General features: G+C 42.2%; 1 long non-coding RNA gene across 1 annotated transcript; it reads right to left on the bottom strand.

Annotated features, from left to right (window-relative positions):
• Nucleotides 1-1,362: 1,362 nt before the first annotated feature.
• Nucleotides 1,363-3,127, bottom strand: LOC134466641 (uncharacterized). Its single transcript, XR_010038361.1, has 3 exons — nucleotides 3,093-3,127; nucleotides 2,208-2,397; nucleotides 1,363-1,514 (listed from the first exon to the last, which is right to left on the bottom strand). It is a non-coding gene; the product is annotated as an uncharacterized LOC134466641 (long non-coding RNA).
• Nucleotides 3,128-5,006: the final 1,879 nt, after the last annotated feature.

The raw sequence follows: 5,006 nt of genomic DNA, 5'->3' as shown, positions 1-5,006 counted from the left end.
ATAAAGTGGCCCGGAGCTGTACATTGAAGGCAGCCACCTTTAAAACAGACCCCACCTTCTCTAGGCACCCCGAATGTAACTTAATTGTATTGAAAGTGTAATTTCCACGTTTCCTTTACAAAATATTTCATGTGAAGCTGTACAGTATTAAAACCATATTGGGGGATGGACAAAATGGCCTCAGGGCCCATAAACGAGACATAGGTTCGCCATCCCCGTTTTACACAATCTGGACAAGATGTAGAAAACTACTGAGTGACATGTCATGTTTTTAACACTGTATATCCTGTCATTGCAGGCAAGGTGGCCGAAAACTTTGATGACATCAATAATACTACCTTGGTTAAGGGCATCAAGAAACTGTCATGAGGTCACCAGACATCAGCTCTCGAATCCAGTGTCATCAACCAATTCACACTACAATGCAACAGAGAGAGCAGGCAAAGACAAGTAAAGGGGACCTACGCTACAGTATTTTCGGAAACCAAAGTAAAGACCAGGAAGTGCGTCAGCTAAGCCAGTCAAAGGTGTGTGTGTGTGTGTGTGTGTTTTCTTAAATGTGTGTACTGTGTAGGCCAGTGCTTCCCAAACTTTTTCACATCACGTACCCCTTGGAGATTTCAGCTCCATCCGCGTGATGCTTTGTTTATTATTAACAATAGCCATTCATTTGATGCTGCATTACGCAGACTGGAGGAGACTGCCACAGCGACTCGTCTCCTCCTCCTCGGGGAGATGGAACACACATAGATGTTCCACGCACGCGACTCTCCTAAACAGCTTATTTTGCGATTAACCCCCATGGGAAAAAAATAAGACATGTACTGAAAACGATGTTTACAAGGAAACAATTTAACCAACACTCATGAAACACCCAAAACCCATGCCTGATTCGAATATTAAAGACTATTGGTGTTTTTTGGTGGGTTTTTTTTCCAAAATTCAAAATCTTCTCGCATAGCCCCTGCCATAACCTTGCGTACCCCCTAGGGGTACGCGTACTATAGTTTGGGAAACTATGGTGTAGGCTGTTAAGCAACACATGGCTGATGTGGCGGAGCAAGACTTTGACCCTTCTCCACGTGAGAGGCAGCCATCACCACCGTTGAGCAGCGGCTATGTGTACCCCCCAAAGAAGAGACGAGCCGATGCCATCACAAACGATTTTCAAAAATGTTACACCAAACTCTGTATGGGAAACTGTGTGTGATGTATGATATCTGAACACTTTTCAGTCCTTTTTCTATACCATACTGTATAAATATATTTGTTTAAAAAACATTGCTGACGTTAACAAATGTATGATAACAAATAAATCTGATTCAGATATACTGTACATTCAAATGTCTTTATTTGGCTCATTACATCACATCCTGGAAACACGTATGTTGTGTGGATTGGAAGGTCTGCTGGATCTTTGTGACTGCACAGGATGGCAGTGGAACCCAACAAGGCAGCCTTGTAACTCCAAGCACCATCTCACCAACTGCCGATATGCAGTATGCCTGAGCTTCCTGTATAGCAAAGAAATGTAGATTGTATGAAAAATAGGTCATTTGGAATTACAACAATTATTCGGTTTATTTTGTGTGTGTGGTATTATTATTGGTAGTATTATTATTATTATTATTTTGGTCATGCCTTTCAACATGCAGTGGTGGACAAAGTAAAAGTACTTTTGTGGTGTAATTACAACAGTAGCACATAATATTATGGTTACGTGGCGCTATTCCGACATGTCGCTATTCCGACGTTAATGTCTATTGTCGGAATACCGACACGTTTTCCACCGTCCGCCGCTATTCCTACATGCCCCTATTCCTACATGCCCCTATTCCGACATCCCTAACCCCTAAAAAGTGTCAGAATAGCGGCATGCCGGGAATAGCGATTGCCCCCCTGATATTACATAGCTGTTGCACCGTTTACTCCATTTTTCCTACCTATTGAGATAGACCATGTTATTACTGAAAAAACAATACAAACCTTACAAGGACCCACCACAAACTCAACCCAACCTGTGCAGAATCAGCTTATCGTAAGACAAGTATATTGGTTTACTTTTTACTCAGATAAGTTACCTGTGTTGGAAAGAAACTGTTTTTTACTTTTACTTTTTCCACCACTGTCAACATGAAATGTCTGCACTTGTGTTAACAATGTTGGGATTGGCAGCTTCCTAGGCCTATGAAAATGGAATAACTTACTCATTTTCAGATGGATCCTGCTGGGCACGCATTGGTAGTAAGCTGTCTCCAATAGGCTACCCATCTGTCCAGAGTAGACGGACTGAAAGCCTGGGTGAGATGTTATGCACTGTAGGCGTGCGTTGTGCTTCTCGTTGTAGTGTTTGCGGCCACTTCAGATATTTTTGCAGCACACGGTCAGAGCATGCACCTGCCACGGAGTAAAAGTACATAATCAGGACGTTGAAGTAACAGTGGTGTGTGCAACACCTTTCATGACACCCCCATCACCTTGCAGAAAGTAGATCTAACCAGAAGAGTGTTAATCACACACGGACATATATGTTTAAAAGAGTGAGAAGATGTCCCTAATGACAAAATGCCATATTGCCTTTTTAGAGTCGGTGGGACTGGATGCCCGATGTTATCAATTTGTAACATACCTAGCTGGAAAATGAGAGGGTGCTGCCCGTTGTTGTCTACCAATGACATAGCCTTCACTGAGACGTAACTATGCTATCGTGCGTTTAGAAAGTCGTCTGGTGGGGCGATGCTACTCTGAGCAATAGCCAAAAGGTTCAGGTTGCAAAGCCAAAATGAGTTCAGTTGACACAGCTACAAAAACATGTCGATAGCTTTCCATGTAGTATGCTACTTCATCGACATCACTACTGAATTCTAGCCTAGCCTGCTTGTACATGCAACAAATGACAGCATTGCTATCATCTGCTAAACACAAAGATGAAAGGGAGGAAATGAACCAATGACAGTGTTCATAAATGAAATTAGATAGTTTGTAGATAGCCAGCGCTACCTCGTTTATTGACACGGTTACAACATGTATTCATTTTCCCTTCACGAGTGATATTGACAATACACAGAAATGTGGGCATCGTTGTAGCCTACCAGTTGATGTGCTGTCGTCGCCTCATGTAGTCCATCACCTAATACTACCCTGAACTAGAACTACCTGATCTAAAATGTAAAAAATTTTAAAAAGCATGGTGCAGGACACATTTATAGAGTAGGTACTAATACCTAATGTGAAACATTAAATGAAAAGCCAGGCACAACACAACATATATCCCTGTTTCGATCTGTATCAATCATTTCCACCCAACAGAGCGTTATTGAGGTGGGGTATGTTCTGCATGTCTTCCGAGAACTACGTAACGTTCTGTTGTCCAATCAGAGAGGCGTATTTTATAACTTCCCAAAAAATATGATTTTGACAAGTACAACTTTCTCATTTTATTCAAAGTTTGAGTTTGTGTATTTTACTTAACTTAGTGGACCTTTAAAGTTGCGTACGGATGAAAAGCGTTTTTTTTTCCCACTGTAGATTTCTGGCCATAGAAATCAATAGAATTTAGTTCAAATTGGGCAGAATGTAGTGGCTTCAGGCGAGTTTTGAGCATTTATTTATTTTTTGTCTGGAAGCGGACACTTTAGACAACTCTGGAGTATGTCGGTGTGATTTGTAATTGAGTATTTGAGGAGAGTAAAAAATGAGGAAGGATGTCACATTTCTTTAGAAAATCCCCCTCACTTTTTTTTCTAGGCACACTGGTTGCTCAACCCAGCAGTCTGGAGACGGACATTCCTTGGGACAAGAGCCTATACTGGGCATCCTCACACAGTGTTGCCAGATTGGGCTCCTTGGGATGGCCGTCTGCGGGTTAAAACGGGGGAAATTTGGCAATTTTTTCCCGCTGTTTTATGCCTATAGAAATCAATGTAATTTGTTGAAATTGAGCGGAATTTAGCGCATTTTGGCAGGATTTGGTCAGACACATAGGCAACACTGTCCTCACACCTTATCTATAAATTTGTGTCATTCGGCGTTGTCTTGATAACGCAGTCAATCAAATCTCTGCAGCGCAACTGAGGAATACGTGGATGCCTACATACTGTTAGCTTGCAGAAGTCATTTTCAAAGTGGGGGGTGCGGCAGGTTGGCAGGAAAAGCATTAGCAAAACAAAAAACTTATCTTTCAATAAATTAAATTTATATATCCCAGCACACAACTGACTTACTAGCCTGACTATCAACTTTCAAATCTCTTCGAGACTTTGTCTGACCAAGAGCATAACAATCAACATTTCTCAAAGTGGGAGGAGTTCCCAAATTTTCTGGAGCTCAGAAACGATATTTGTATTGCTCCTGGCCTGACTAGAAGCAACACTGAAGGTGTTGCATTAACTAGGAGGGCACGGCCTGGCTGTTGACTAACCGCACGAATAGACCAGCCGCGACAAGAGCGAGGCGAGCGATGGAAGGGCAATTCTGGAGAAAGGAGGCGATCCGCACGCCGAGAGAAACAGTTTGAAGTTGAACTCCTAGCTATATTATGCTAATGAGTTATGACGCGGTTCGGCGACAAGGCGCCACAGCCAATGACTGCATAGAGGTCAGTAGAGATGGGATTTATGGCTCTTTGACGGGATCCGGATCTTAGTGGCTCGTTCCTTTTAAAGAGCCGTTCAAAAAACTGGCTCTTTTGGCTCATTTCTAAATTATTTATTCAGTGTTTAGAATGTAATATTTTGACTCCACCTCAAGGTAATTTTGCCCAAACAACAAATTATTATTCTCCGGCTTCTAAAGACCGTTTTTGCCACTCTTTAAGGTCAAACAAGTGTGTTTTTCCCCAAATTGAATTACTCTGGTCGAGGTCACGTGCTTAAAATGAATGAAAAATGAACGAAATAACAGTCGAGTGGCTCCCCCAGCTGTGATCCGGTTCCCATCGTTCACTTGAGGGAGCCGTTCAAAAGAACCGGCTCGTTCATGAACGACACACCTCTAGTCAGTAACCA

The sequence above is a fragment of the Engraulis encrasicolus genome, chromosome 16, assembly GCF_034702125.1.
Source record: "Engraulis encrasicolus isolate BLACKSEA-1 chromosome 16, IST_EnEncr_1.0, whole genome shotgun sequence".
Taxonomy (NCBI): domain Eukaryota; kingdom Metazoa; phylum Chordata; class Actinopteri; order Clupeiformes; family Engraulidae; genus Engraulis; species Engraulis encrasicolus.
The sequence above is the reverse complement of the archived record's forward strand: the minus strand, read 5'-3'. Positions and strand labels throughout refer to the sequence as shown.